General features: G+C 36.0%; 1 non-coding gene across 1 annotated transcript; it reads right to left on the reverse strand.

The window, feature by feature from the left end:
* Positions 1-7,065: 7,065 nt before the first annotated feature.
* On the reverse strand, positions 7,066-7,138 carry trnac-gca. Its single transcript has one exon. It is a non-coding gene; the product is annotated as a tRNA-Cys (tRNA).
* Positions 7,139-14,649: the final 7,511 nt, after the last annotated feature.

Below are 14,649 nucleotides of genomic sequence, written 5' to 3' on the forward strand. Positions count from 1 at the left end.
GGGCAGCAAATTACTTTTTAATGTTGGGGCTTGACAGGTTTTAGCACAGTCAGCCTAAGTTTGATTGCATTTCCATTTATATTGGATTACGAGATGGCAGCATGATTTCTTCATGGTTAGCACTGTCTCCTTGCAACATAAGATTTTCAGCGTGCTGGTTTGCAGAGCATGTTCCTCTAATGGTACAAACGATACTGGAATCGGTGAAATGGTCTTTCTATGCGAATTTATTTTGTATAAAGCATGTGATAAGCCTCACATAAATACTGACATAGATAAAAGGATAATTCTTCTGAAATGACTGTAGTCTGTCCAGGTTTACCAGTCTGTACCATTTATCGTGATGTATAAGTCTTTCCATTTTTTGCTCTGGCTTTCTTTGGGCTTCTTTCACACTGCAACTTGATAACCTTCAGTAACAAGAGGAATGCTTTTCACTTGTTGAGAGGGAACAGCCTTCCTTCCCACATTAACATCCTCTGCTGTGGTGCTCCGTTTCCCACCTGCTTGCTTCTCCTCATCTTCCCCATTCCCAGCTGTTGGCCATTGTCTTTCTGCCTACCTGACCCCTCACCCTCCATTGCTCCACTGCGGTACCTTTGTAATGATGACATCTGAACCCTGTGATCCCGCTAAATGCATTTTTTTTTTCTTACATAATTTCTGCATCGGCTCAAACAAACAAATCCATTCTGTGCTTTATAGATGGGGAGAAACAAAGGTGGCCATTTGAAAATGACTTCTCTGAGAGCAAATTTCTTTGCAAAGTTCTTGGTGAAATAGGAGATTTGGTGCAAGATAAATAATCCTTAATGGGTCTCTTTAATACTAATCAAATTTGTAACACATCTGAAAATAATTTTTCAGACACTTAACTGTATATAATATGCAAGGATCAAACAAAACATCAGAATATTTTATCAAATCAGATTTGAACCCTAAACCTGACAGACATTACACATTTAACTTAGATTAACATACATCTGAGAGATTAAAAACACCATGTTTGACACTTTATACACTGGAAATATTTATTCATTTTTCTGTACCCTGATGATGTTTTCTCCACATGTTTAGTGTTGTTTGCATTTGCACCAATGAATATCAGGAATTTAATGATCACCGGCCTGGTGAATGGCTGCACTAATAATATGCAAAGCAATGGGTTTCATGCCTTGTTTGAATCTCTAAGCAAATAAAAATTTGCCTTGCAAAGCCCAGTTCTAACTTTCAGATTTGAAAATATGACAGCCAGAGTGTTGGGGAATGCCACCTCCTTTACATAAAATCAAGGACATGGTTCCTGAATACATGGGATTTTGAATGTGGGTTGCACATAAAGAAGGATGAAAATGTTTTAGTCTGGAGCATAAATATGTATGGCATCCATATATGTGACATACAGTTGAGGGAAAAAAGTATTAGCAAACATGGAAATGTAATTGTTTAAAAAGTTTTTTCCTAGGGCCATAACTTGCGGCAAATCATTTTGAACAAGACTTTCTCTAATTTACCAGGTTTATTTTTTAAGATTACATTACTTTGTGCTCCAAAATAATAAAGTACTGCAAAAAACAAAACTCCAGGTTGGAGTTATTGTCCCTCTGAACAGACAGACCTTTTTTATGAGCAGCAGCTCAAAACATCATTGTGCATTCGTGAGCTTAAACTTTGTGATGCTTTTAGCAACCCCTGGAAGATTTTGATGAAAAACTACTTTCAACTAAGAAACATGTTCTAGATAGGCGACATTTAATGTATTTCTCAAAAGATAATAAGGTAATAAAATGATGGAGTTTGGAGGAAAAAGAGGAAGCCAGATTAAGTCAGATTGAAGTATGATAAGAACAGTCTGATAGTAGATTATGCTTACTGGAAGGATATGTGAAGATTTTAAAAGATAACCAAAAGTAGTCAGGAGCAAAGCTGGGCCTGTGTTAGAATGACGAATGACCTAACACCATCTGGATGGCTGTAATTATTTTGACCCAGGTAGCTCTTAGAAAGGCTGAGTTTAACACTCTTTGCTTTGTTTAACGACAGATGGACAGACAGATAGATATTCACACCACTACTATACACTTATTAAAAATAAAAAGCTGGCAGGGTTTAGACTGTACTTCGGAGATTCAACCTTTAATGAGGAAGATAGGTGCTACTTGTCAGTGGTAATGACTGTTTTCAGTGTGCAGCAGACCGTGCACTGTACGTGTCATTCTTCAAACATCCTGCCAAACATTTGTTGCCAGGCACCCTTGTGCTACTCATAACACATGACAATTTAATGGTCAAAATGGGGCCAGTTAGCTTAACCAGAGACAACATGGACTAGGGGTGAATGATGAGTCAGCAGTCAGTTATTGATCTTTGCCATTACCACGTATAGATCTAAGCAGGAAGGTAACCCTTGGGTAAAGGAGCCTTTTGTCACTTTTATGAACTCATCCATAAAATGATGATGAGTTAGCATCTAATGGTTACATGGCATATAAAAAGAAGGACAAGAACTAAGTTTAGATAATGTGTGAACTTTAGTCTGACTCTCTCTGTAGCAAGTGCTGAATGTTTTGTCTGGCTGAATTGTTAGCAAATAAATTATTTTTTCAGTTCGGAAACCCCACAATGTCTTTGTTTATTTGAAATACACATGGTAGATTAAATAAATACTACTATATACATTATGGTTTATTATTACAAGGCAGCATTCTGCTGGTACATGTTGGATGCTAAAATATGTGTGGATGCTACATAAACTGTCTCAATTAGCCCTTAGACCTTTTCATATTTTCTCACAACTACTGAAACTGTCCAAAATTGTCTTGGGATGTTGAAATACTGTATTAAGAGTTTCTTTCATAGGAACTACAATGTTGAGCCAAATTCCCTAGAAACAGCCCCACACCATTACCCCTTCTGTAACAAACTTCTCACACTTGACAGTGCAGTCAGGCAAGTACCCCTCTCCTCGAAACTGACCCATTTACTGAATTGCCAGATCGAAAGGCACAATTCATGATTTCAGAGATGTTTCCATTGTCCTGTAAGTTGCCTACCACTTCTTGGCTGAGTTGCTGCCATTCCTAACTGCTTCCATTTTGTTGTAATAGCTGTATCACTTGACTGTAGAAGACTTAGTAGCAAAGATATTTTATGAAAGGACTTGATGCATATTGGCATTGGATTACAATAATATGCTAGAATTCACTGATCTCCTGAGAGTGAGCCATTCTTTCACAAATATTTCCAGTAGCAGACTGAAAGGTCAGGTGCTGGATTTTATTACACCTGTGGCCATGGAAGTTATTGGAACACCTGAAATCAATGAACTGGATGGGCTAGTGAATACTTTTGGCAACATAGCATGTGTAAATGGCATGTGAAACTGATGTAAATTGACAACTGCTGGCGCTCACAAAATACCTTGCTGTGCAGTTTTTGTGTTATAATGGCTGATATTTCACATTGCATACCATACAGGTTGCTGCTCACATACCTGTGTCTCCAAAATAAGAGTTGGACTGGAAAGCTGAGCATCCAGTTGTTCCTGGTAGACAAAGTTCCAAGAACACACGAGGCATGACTTTCTGATCAATGACTGACAGCTATGATCAAAGCCGTCTGACAGTGTGGAGCAGCACTGTTTGTATAGTTTTTCCGGCCGCTGTCAGACTGTGGGAGAAATATATTTTCTTCTTTATCGTCATGGGGCTGCACAGCAGTATGTTGACAGCTTGGAACTTGTTAGCAGCCATTGTTACAACAAAGCCGTATGGTACTTCTGCAGGAAAGTAAATGTGATGTGGGTAATTAAAAAAAACAACATTTGTATTATATTGTTTGCTATCCTTTTATCACAGTGCTAAGATGCAAATGAAAACTTTTTCAAAACTGATTCAGGTTGCATACACATAATTAACTTATTGTTATGTAAAATAATGCAGCTATACTTATTCACCTTCATATTCAGACAAAACTAGTATTTATTATTACAAAATGAAAACAATTAATCAGATACATAAATAACTGTATTTAAATCAAATTTTAAAAAGTTTTTTTTTGGAAGGCAAAAGTACATTTTTGCTTTGTTTTACAGGGATTTGTCTTTAGATTTTCATTGTTTCAGTATTTAATGTCCTCAATAAATAAAGCATTTATCTCTAAAATAGGTAGTGTAATAAATAGATGCATAGCTTTAAAGCAAAAAGCACATTGCTGTGAAAAGAACTTATGCACTTTAAATTTATATATATATCAATAAAAATATTCATGATGTTATTTAAAGTATTTTTAAGATTATAATATTTCTACCTCAAATAAGACATGTCGGGTAGTTTGTTTCAAATGTAACAAAGAAATCAGATCCATCAGAATTATTTTGTCTTCAAATTTGATTTTCAGATAGATCTTTCCAAACTAGCTGATTGTTGTATGCTTTTGAGCTGGTAAATAGTGAAACACAGATCTCTCTTTGACCTAGAAATTTCTGCCCACAGAAAAATGCTGGGAACAGCTCCTCTGGTAACTATCAGTTTCTGTAATTTGCAATAGGACATTGTCAGCACACTGAAAACAGAGGTCGGGACCGTGCCGGAAAAAGAGATAGCAAGTTGTGGGTATGATATCGATACAGTAAATTTGCCCAAGTAGAACACATTGAGCTTGGGCTTGGGAGCATCAGTTCAGAAAAACTGATGCAGCTAAATGATGCAGTTGAAGAAATGGAGCATCTAGTGTGATCATATCCTAATCACACTTATGCCTTCATAGACTTGTGAGTACATTAATCGGGAAAGGAAAATCAAATGGCAAAATTGAACCAGTCACTTAAAGGTCCACATAAACCAATTTCAAGTTTTATAAAATCCCTCTATAGAGTCTACATGTAGATCTGTTACACAGTCATCAAATTAGTATCCAATGTGTCATCGCTCATCACAGCTAAATCTGACCTATAAAGTATGCAAAATCCCCTTAAAACCCAGGATTAACCTGCAAGCAAACAAGATTTACATTTTGGCCACAAATCATGATCCCGACAGAAGATGAGTGCCATAAGGCCTCCTTTCCACTAAGTGGCTTATTAGTCACAGTAATTTATTAATGCCCACCTGTTTCTGCTTACAATCATTTCACAGTTCACTTACCAAGTATGACAAAGGCCAAAGGTTTGCCTGCAAGGGAAACTAACATCCTCATTATTTCTGAGTGAAAAAAAAAATCCCCATTTAAAATAAAAGTTGAAATGGCAGGACTAATGACAAATAATGATGAATGTGAACAAGAGCAACCAGTGTGCACTATTTTATTTTTCTTTTGCTTTCTGTTGCTCCAAATCAAGAGTGGGTGGCTTTTCTTTTCTCTCATAGACTGTCATTGCGGCATAACACTACATTTGGAAATGCAAGTGGCATTGGTAGACATTTTGCACTTTTTTCATTCATATTCACCCAAAAGTAACTTGGCTCAGTAAATGGCTGATTTGTGAAAAATTGTCAACAATGATGATACAAGCTGAATTAGGTAGTTTACTGCTCTCTGTCACAGGAACAGAGAGGATTCTGAGGGATGTCAGTAAGACACAGTGTGTAGCCCCGAACCTGTTTGTTCTCAACACTCAACATATCATCTCACTGTTGCCCTGTCTCCTTTACCTCCATACACCCACACAATAAGTAACTTTCCAGATATCATTGCAGTTCCCATTTACCAATCATCATTCCATCCGGATTTAGTTTTCCTTCTCAGAGTTGCTGAAATAAAAAGCTGAAGTCAGTAGCTTTCACACCAGTTCGGAAATGTAATTTCCCTGGTGAGGCAGCATTGGTGAGTTCCCACCCAGCTGGTTGTGGTCAGAAAAGTAATTGAGGGAAGCACACATTTTGATATTATTTAATTTCAGCTGGTTGTATTTCTACAGTTTTTTTGTAAGTCACTTCGGTGCGTTTCTCTCTTCACTATTAACATTTTCAGAGCGAGTGCATTTTTCAAAAACTATTAGCACAAACTTCGAAAGCATGCCATTTGGACAAACTGGATTCCTCAAAATCAAGGAGTCATGTCAGCAAATGGCTTTGTTATACTTTCACTACGACAGTTCACTCTGTGTTTTCAATGCAAAAAATTCAGATTGTGGTGACACTACCTGAAAATGTTAATTATGCAATACACTCTTTGACCAGCCATTAGAAATCTACATTTAATTAAAAAACAATCTGTATTTTGTGAGGGAAATGACTACAGGATGTGTGTGCTTCACGTTTTTCCTGCACATGCTATTTGCAGGCCTAATGTACTCACAGAATTGTGTGAAAGCGAAGGACGATCTTGTTTACAACAACCATAAGAAGCAACCACTGGGTAAAACTTTTCTGTCATCAGTAAAGCCTGATGTTTGCCAGACAAAAATTCTTCAAATTCAGAAACATTTTCAGGAAAGAATAAGAAAAAATCCCCACATCAAATTGACACACTTTAAAAACTACTTCAACATTTTTGCTTGAAATGACTTCAGAAATGAAATGACTATTAGCTTTATAGCTAACAGTATATTCATAAGTATCATAGTTCATTTTGACTGATGTGACATAAATAAATGATAATATATTAAAACAGCAGAGAATTGTGTTGGTGTAAATGATGCATGTCAAAAGCACTCTCAATTTGTTGGAAGGAATGAGAAACTGCTACTATGACTTCACAACTTTTTGTTGTGAAGGTTGAACTAACAGTTGTGAACATTTTAATTCTGATGCACTAAAGCATTTGAGAAAAACTGCCAATATCTTAGTTTTTTGGTTCAATAATTTAACAGTTGCATTGTGTCTAGAGACAAAGTTCTTCAAGCACAACATTGATGCCAAATCCAACCAGTAATGAGCAGAAATTAATACATCATAAAGATGAAATAACCAGGCACAAGTTAGTTTTGTTCTATGTAGAGAAACAGGGAAGGCACAGATGAATATACAGGTCAGAAGTGCAGAGTTCATCACATCCAGCTCTAGTTTTCATGCAGGGTGCAAGTTCTGAAAAGTGTTAACCTTTCATGGGATTTAATTGCTCCACAGGGGACATCCAGATTTGAACCGGAGGACCTCTTGATCTGCTGTCAAGTGCTCTACCACTGAGCTATGCCCCCTACATCAAGGCGTACCATTGGCATAAAGTTAATGATCAACCACAACATTTGCATTTTTTGTGGTTTGCTGCTTACAAACAACATAATCTCACTAATCAATCCTACTTTCCAATCTGTCTTCAGTAGATTCAGTTTTGGCTTCTTTCTTAGAATTCCTGAAAATTTTCAACAAGATTGAGGAAGAAAACTGATGTGTAAAGGGTGCTCACATTCAACCGAGTAACAACATAAAGGAGATGCCTGAACAGCAAACATGTAGCAACACAGAAAATAGACAAAAATGAAGTAAAAGTAAAGCCTGTATTGAGCATTTTCTTCCCATCAGCACACTTTTTGTGTTTCTTCAAGTGATTTAACTACAATTGCCGGAAACCAAAACCAGAAGGACCAAAACTTCACAAACCTTAAATTCAAGAGTTATCATGAGTTTGACACATTTGTCCCTGTTTTATGACTATTGTAAAACAGAACGATAATCAAGATGAAAACAACCTGTTACTTGCAGCTAAACTGTTGTTTAGCTTGTAAAAAGCTTGTTAAAATACAGTATGAAGGAGAATTGCAGGTAGTGAGCATCTGAAACACAATATTTACCCAGACTCAGGTGTTCAGATCTGAATTTTAGACTTCTCCATCTGCAGTCAAATGTGCCACCACTGAACTAGTCTAAAACTTTCTAGACAAACAGTCTTGATTTCACCTACTGCATTTTGTAGGTGCTGTTTCAGTCAGTCGTCCTCTGGGGATTAAGCTTTGTCTTCCTGCTGATGTATTTCATCAGTTTGGAGCCAGACAACTGTAATAAGACAGAACCTTGAATTTACCTGATGAAATACTCTAAAAAAATGAATTACTGAAAGCACAGCATACTTTGTGCTTCTATGTTTTTTCCAGCTTTTTCTTCTTTTTTTCCCCACAATGATGTTGCAATGGTTCATGGACAAAACATAAAATTCTTGTAGACAAAAGAATGAACCAAGGAACTACTATAGAGAGCTACATCTTGAAGGTTGTGGACAGTCTACAGTTTGAGAGTTTTAAAAATTTACAAGTTAATATGTCCAACACATACACAAAATTGGCGATCCAACTTCTCTCAAGAGAAGAAGAGATTCAGATAAGTTTTAAGTAAAACTGAATCAGAACGGGACAAACATAGCCCTTCATCCAAGTATAAGTTTGAAAAAAAGGTGAGATGATGAGAGAATGAGTACTAACAAACTGGCTACATGTCTTTTTGTTCACTTTCAATAGTCTATAAAGATGAATGTGTTTTGCTCTTTCTATTGAAACAACCCATTTATGCCTTGGTAAAGTTCAAAAGCAAGTGAGGCGTCATTCATGCACAGCATCTGAGCAGGAGGTACTGAGATTTGAACAAGACCTCTTTATCTGCAGTCAAATGCTCTACCACTGAGCAATGTCCCTTCAAAGAAGAGACAAGACAGAAAACTTTTTACACAAAACAAGACAATGTGACTCTTGCTACTTTTCCTATAAATCCTAACAATTTTCTGTGGCACTACTTAATTTTTCATGGCTACAACATGTAAATTGAAGTTTGAATATTTTATACACTTTGTTAATGCACCTATAAATTATGCATATTGTGTATGACTTTATGAAATTAAAGTGACCTCCTGAGTGGTTTTCTACGTGTTCACTAAAAGTGAGGAAGATGTAGGATGTCATAAAATTGTTTTCATTTAAGAAGTAAAGGACTGAACGATGACATTGGATCACACAATAACACAGTTGATGGTGTCAAGGTTTGCTATACTCACGCTATATAAGCAGTGTTAAATGGTATAGGGGAAAAGTATTGTACACATGAAGAAAAGCATGTATCAAAACCATAGTCAGCCGAGACACCAACTTAAATCTGATAGTATCTCAAAGGTATTCCAGGAGCTGTGGCCAAATCACTGGAGAAAGCAAATAGATCTTCATAAAAAAGTCTTACTTTTGCGAACATACTCTATAAATAGTAATGGTCACAGCTACATTTCTAAATGTCTGAATATCCCAATTAGCACCACTGGACCCAAAAATCCAGAAGCTGAATTAGCATAATTTTAGCATAAGCAGAAACTGCCAGATGCCCCTCTCTTAAGATTTCTGACACATAAATCTTAAAAGTTCCTGGTAGCTCCATGGTTGATTGTTTTTTTTTTTTTTTACATCCTTGGCATTTAATTTGTGCATTTTTTTCTCAACACTTTTCTTGTGACTCTGTTGACTATTAACAAAACGTGTTGATTCTGTGATCACACACCAATATGTTTGCAGTTTCAAAAGTGCTGCATCCTTCTGAGAGACTTGTAATTTTGACTGTACAGAGCCAGTTAAATCTCTTTTTGGGTCATTTTAACTAAAGAAAAGAAGCTGCCTATTAATTATGTACACCTTGATGTAGAATATTGACCTTCTTATGCGATCCCCTCTCACAATACATAGATACTGTACATATCACCTGCTGTGCATATCTCTGTTAAGGACTCAGGTTTATCCAGCTTGTAGTTAGAAAATATGCCTACAATTAATGACATTGTCAAAATACATTACTTGTCTAATAATTATGCACAAACTGTGGTGTGAAATTCACGTCAATGACTCCAGTAGAAAAAAAATTAACTAAGAAACTGTGGCATGTTTATTACTTATTTAATCTCTAGTATAAAACATGTTGAAAATAACTTTAAATTTTATTTTTACAGGCTTATTCAGTTATCAACATCCAAATACCCACAGGATTTTATTTTTCTGTTCTTTCTCTGTTCTTATTCAACCTGCTCTGTGTGCCTGTCTGCGTTTGTGTTTGCATTTTTGTTGTGATCCTTTGCCTGCGGCTGTAAGCTTAGAAACTACAAATAATCTCTGGGGTTAGGTGGGTTTTCTTTTCTCCCTTTCTTCCCCCATTGCCCTATGATTGTCATGTAGACCAAAGCATAACTTTGTTCTCTTGTCTCAGGTGAAGTGTCTGTCTCACCATCATAAAATACAATACTGAAATATGGAAGGACAAATTAGTCCCTGAGGTTATAGCATGCATGTTTATGTGATGAGCAAATGCTCTGACTGTCCTCGACCAGTGTGCAAACATGGCTGGAACTAAGTTATAATGTATCCAATCAGGAGGTAAATGAGAGGAATAAAAATATACACACAAATGAAAACACGCACACATACCCGCATACGCACTCACACATTTTATTCACCAAATTAAGCGAGGAGGCTTAGTTCCCCTTGACAGAAACAGAAACAACTTACTGTGATGCATGAGTGGCCAATATTAATAAGGAAAGCTCATCTGGCACTCCATTAACTTGGTATGTTGCCACAGCTCAGACGGCCAGCCAGACAGACTGACCCTAAAAGGCATCTATCTTTGAAGTCTGATATTTTCTTCAGATGGAAAAAAGGGCCACTTTTGTAGGGGGGGGGGAGGGGAGTTTATTCTGCCTTCATTCCTTTTCTGCCTTTAAAACGAGAATCCATAATTTAGAGTTCTTATTTCTAGAGTTTTAAAGTGGGATTAATAGCTAACCTACCTGCAAGTGCACCAAAATCATTCACTTGAATTCATAGAAAGAGAGAGACAATTTCATTCTGGAGTAAGGCTAGTCATTCAAGATTTTTGATTTTTTTTTTCTTTTACATAAAATAGATCAATCATCCAATCATGTGAGACAGTCATTCTGCTGGTGTTATTTTGAAACAGCCAGAGATAGGATAGTAAGCAATTGCAGCAGCAAAGATGACTTTGCCTTTTCAGGGGAGACAGGAGCATATCTGTATGAGCCAGATAATACAGAGGAGGAACTGTTGTTAGGAGAAAGAGCAGAGAGAGAGAGAGCGAGAGAGATTGCGGTTGTTGAAACTCCAAAGAGAGCAGAAACTGGAGAGAACTATTTTGTTACCATCACATCCTGTGTGCTGATACTGGCATGTCTTCAGCTTGGCAAGGACTTGTCTGTGTAACAGGGATGCCAGTGCTTCAGTCAGGCAGTATCACATAGGAATGGTTCCAAGCACTTAAGTTTTATTTTTTTCATTTAAAAAAGTAAATTGATAATAACACAAAAAACGCAAGAGACTAAATTTGAAGGTTTACTAACATATTGGCAGACTTATATATGCAAAATAACGTGTCTCAGCCAACAAGCAGCCCCAGGGCATGTTATTTAGCAGCAACAACCAACTAAAGAAATAAATGAGCATATGGGAGAAGGATCAGACAATATAATATTGTTGTGCATTGCAATGACATAATTTGCAGTATTATGCAGTATTTCTAAAATATGCATAAGTGACTCCACTCAAACCAATATTTACCTTTCTGCGGTATGAAGATGTTTTCTAGTTCATTCCACTGACCTCTTCCTACTTTAAGATGATAACAACTCACAACTACTTCAAAGAACCCACTTCAACAGTCAACTTCTTTTGAACCAGTTGACCCTTGACATATAGACTACCCTATCAAATCTTGACCTACACAATACAATGGAGAATATGAGTAAGTCTTAATTTAATTTTATTTTATTACCACAGCCAGTTAATTAGAAACATACATGCTACTGGGTTAAATTTAAGCAAACAATAGTTAAATTTAAAGCAAAGGCTTAATAGTCATTTCGCCCAACCAATAAAAGATGGAATATATTGGCCATAAATAAGCACTTGTTTGTAGTAATGTGCTTGTCCTGTCACTCATTTCCTTTCACGCCAACATTTATGACTTGCCTCAGGGATCAGCAGAATAACCCTCTTCAATGGTTTAGTAATTCATTTTCCCATGTTTGCTCTCAAAATATTTGATTACTACAGAACTAATATGTGATACGAGTTAAAGTTTAGTGTTGATCATTAGTTAGATACAGGGGACAGAATTGGACAGCGGGAACAAATGTCAACACTGAAGTGGTTGACATGTACCTACAGGTCTGGAAACTAGATGTTACATAAAGCTGGTGTGTGTACGGAGTAAATTAAATATAAACATAATATTATAATTTATCAGTAGTCAAAGATGGTGTTTTCAATTCTTGAGGCAAAATTAATCAAGACACCAAGGCCTTGATTAACCTTACTCTTTTGATCAAGAGAGGAGACTTCCAATATCTCCGTACATGGGAATTACATCATATTCTATATACTGCTCATTTAAAGACTGGGTCAGCCATTATGTATTCAAAAGTTTAAAAATTTTTCTAACGATTTGACATGTACATGTGAGAAGATGAACATTACTTATCCGAATGGAAAATGCCCGCCTAGACTTTTCAAAAAGAACACAAATAATATGGTTTATTTGGAAGATACTCACAGCACACAACACATGGTAGTATTTACAATGAACTCAGGGTTGTATAGCCAAGGTGTATAAAGAGTATTATGCAGATTAAAGCAAAAACATTGAGTCAATGGCTGAGATAGTTGTGTCTCTGAATCCTAAGAGGGGCATAATATTGGTTATGCGATACATGTATTGATTTTTTGGATCAATTGTACCTTTTAAGACTAACAACCTGTAGACAGATATTGAACAAATTTCTCAATAGGCCTACATTTCTGTATTTATTCGTCTTGAGCAAAATTCTAGATTAAATGTCATATTTACAATAGCTATGCATGAAGAAATTATCAGAATTAACAGAAGTAAAGACTTTAATAGATCTGTCTGTGTATAATGTATCCATATTGTGTTTCACGTAGTAAATTGAGTTACTAAAATAAATTAACTGATAATATTAAATTGATAATATTTGCATTTGAATTAGTTGTACATACACTATATAAAAACACTCTTTCCAAAATTATTTATATTTGCTCAAGGCCATGGTGATGAAATATAGTTTAAAGTTATTACATTCAGTGCATATATCTGTTTACATACAATAAAACTTCTGTGTATATTATCGAATTTTGGAAAGCTCAAATAATGTTGTTAGCTTTGTTAGTTTCTGAGAGGTTGACATTATGTGAAAATATTGAAACATCTCAATGACCCTCAATCATTCAGCCAAGAGTGACTTCAGAACACCAAGGTTTTGGACTTACCATCACTAAGTTAATGTATGTAAAAAAATTTAACTTAAAAGAACGTTTCAAAAAAATACATATTTTTAAACTTTTGCAGTTTTGGGTAAAAAGCAGTCATTTTGGTGATATTAATGACATAAAACATGAATAGCTTTACCTTATTTAAAGTCAGACCATAAAAAAGTGTGTCTTATTGTACAAGTTATGAAGACATATTGTTTAATTGTAGGACAAAAGAACATCAAATTTCTGATCATTTTAAAATTCTAATGGTATTGCTTCTGAACTCACTTAGGTAACAAATACTGATGATTCAGCTGGCCTTCTTTTGCTTGGTAACCAGAGTATTAAATTTAATTTAAAATTAAGTTTTGCAGCTTTAATTAAGCACAAGCACCCGCAGTCAAGCATAAAGTGTATCAACTACATAGAAACCCACTTCAGTAGTTAGCAAAAATTGGCACTCAATTGCATTCACAGTGCAGTCAATCCTATTAGGGCTAGGAGCTTATTAACACTGAAATGCAATTGTAATTCAGAAAAACGACAGATTTGCTGTGGAAATGTAGTTATTTTTCAGAATAAACTTATGGAGTAAATTGTTAATGTTCTCTTTAAAAAAAATAACATCAAAAGATGTTAATCAAGACTGCCAGCATGTCTTAAGGAAATAAATTAGTTGTGTTGTCATTTGCTTGCATCCCTTTACACAAAGAAGTAGAGATGATTTCAACATTTTTTTAAGCCATATTTTTCATAAGCATACATATTGTTCAAAGTCGCTGGCAATCTTTGTTGTGGATTTGGTTTTGATGTTCTCTTATGTTCTTCTTGGTCTTCTCTGGGTGGCCCAGCTTTTTCAGGCAGTGAGAAACAAAACAAGCTATGTTGTTTGATAACTGAGATGCCCCTATGTGTGTAGGTGTGTGTGTAGGTATTTGTTTTCAGCATGGGGTAGTCTCTTGCTTGGGGTCTTGCTTCGCGCCCGTTAGCTGCTGGGATAGTCTCCACCCCTTAAATGTGATTGAAATCTAACATATATTTTATCTACAAATGTTATTGGAAAAAAAATAAAATAATAATATCAAAAAGGTCTTCTGTACTGGTTAGGAAAGGAAATAAATCCAGTGGCATGACATTATAATAAATCATCAGAGCGCAGTTGTGGGAAAAAATAAGTTGCTTAGAACCAAGTTGCCACAGTTAATTCCCTGAACTCCTGTTTATATTTCTGCTGGAATGAAACGGAGAGAGAAATGGGGACGGAGGAATAAAGGAAATTAGTAACGTAATCCACAGCAGGATCAGAAGAGCGCGATTGGATTATATGTTGTTGCATCACAGCAAATGAAAGATGTTTGAGATCAAAGGCAGTGATTTTCACTGGGAGAATATGGAGATACATTATTGAAGATTAAACAAAGCGTGTGTCGGGGTGTGTGTGTTGGTGTTCTTGTGGTAGAGGG

This window comes from Xiphophorus maculatus, chromosome 4 (genome assembly GCF_002775205.1).
Source record: "Xiphophorus maculatus strain JP 163 A chromosome 4, X_maculatus-5.0-male, whole genome shotgun sequence".
In the NCBI taxonomy this organism is placed as follows: domain Eukaryota; kingdom Metazoa; phylum Chordata; class Actinopteri; order Cyprinodontiformes; family Poeciliidae; genus Xiphophorus; species Xiphophorus maculatus.